This window comes from Emys orbicularis, chromosome 1 (genome assembly GCF_028017835.1).
Source record: "Emys orbicularis isolate rEmyOrb1 chromosome 1, rEmyOrb1.hap1, whole genome shotgun sequence".
Taxonomy (NCBI): Eukaryota; Metazoa; Chordata; order Testudines; family Emydidae; genus Emys; species Emys orbicularis.
In genome coordinates this window covers 286,621,177-286,622,878 of record NC_088683.1, presented here as the reverse complement: position 1 = coordinate 286,622,878, position 1,702 = coordinate 286,621,177, and positions in this window count along the sequence as shown.

Below are 1,702 nucleotides of genomic sequence, written 5' to 3'. Positions count from 1 at the left end.
AGTTGTAGAATACAACAGCTACATTTCAACAGAAATAAAAATAATATACATGTACAATATTGTAATGATATAGCTTTATGAAAATAACACTGACCAGTATCAAATTTAGGATTTAGTTGGTTACCCATTTTTAATATATGAAATGCATTTCACAGAAATAATTGTTTATTTGCATTTATTCACGTCTCAATGTGAAAATTGATAAAATAAACAGTGTGTTGAACATTCATAATATTTACATGGTATACTAGTCAAATTATTGACTTCTCATGCACAAGAAAAGGAATTATTTTTACTTCAAAAAACTATTTTTCTACTTTAGGAATTGGCAGAACACATCTTGAATGACTTCTTACTTTGTGTTTCTGTTTAAAGAAACAACCCCCCCATGTATTTCATTCTGTTAAGTGTATGGTAGTTGGGTTTATGGACAAAGGGTGATGAAAATAGCAAACTAACGATGGAAAACGCCCCCCTCTCCCCCTCCCCCGGATCCTCAGCTGGTGTAAACAGGCATAACTCCAGTAGTTTCCAATGGAGCAACACCAATTTACAAAAGTTCAAGATCTGATTCAAACTGTTTTTATCCTGAGATTATCTAAGGCACTTTGTGGACAAGGTGTACGAGGAATTCTTACACTTGACACATTTGGAAGGTAGGAAAATTCCTGAGTTTGACCAATACTGTATTATAATAAAGTATGGTATGTGCTGAAAACATTTCTCACTTTCAAAATGTTTTCTGTTGATATTTGTAGGAAAAACTCATGATTTACTGCTTGAAATGTGTTAATTTTTTTGGAGAATCTGCAACAAATCAATTGGAGATGCAAAGCCAAAGAGTCATGCTTTTACTAATCCTAGTATTGGTAACTAGTACTAGCAAAAGATTTAACGCATGAGTTGCTTGGATTAAAATATTTAAAAAGACAAGCATTAGTCTGCCATGCATACACAAAATGTGAACTGCTCCTGGCAATACACATCATGTTTACCACAGGCATCTTTATCTCTCTATATTCTTATAGGGTCCTGCCCATATTTTAATATTTTACATTTAATTATACTTCACTAAAATATTTACAGAAGTAGAAACTAATCACAAATGCTATTCCCACATGGAAAGAAAAAACATTTTATAACAATGTCAAGAATTACTGTATGACGTAGTACTAGCCTTTTAAGTACAGTTTGTGAATATTTTCTTAAAGACCTAGCAGAACTAAATACAATTAGAACCCAAAATGCTCTGTCTACCTCTGTTACATTTTGTACTATCTGCTATATTAAGGGTACTTTTTCCCAACCATCATTTAGATTGCTTCTGATTTTTCCCATGAGAAATCAATTTCATTTGTAATCTCTAGAAAGATAAAGTTGGCTAAACTACAGTCAATTACTTGAAGGCCCATTATTTAAAAGGGATGCTGTAAACTTGATATCTAATCAATTTAAAAAATCATTAATTTCAGTGACTGCGCAGAATTTTTGTGATTCTGCAATCATATTTTCCTCCATTTAAAAATGTTTTTCTCCTCTATTATGTGAAACACTATGTCAAATAACTGGGGAAACAGTGAACTGGACTATTAAAAGTGCTGCCAAAAATGCATGAAATAAACAAACTGATAAGAGAGAACAATATTTGTAGTGACCTTAAATGTTACTTGTAATAGTAGTAGGTAAAAATATTTAGACAGAA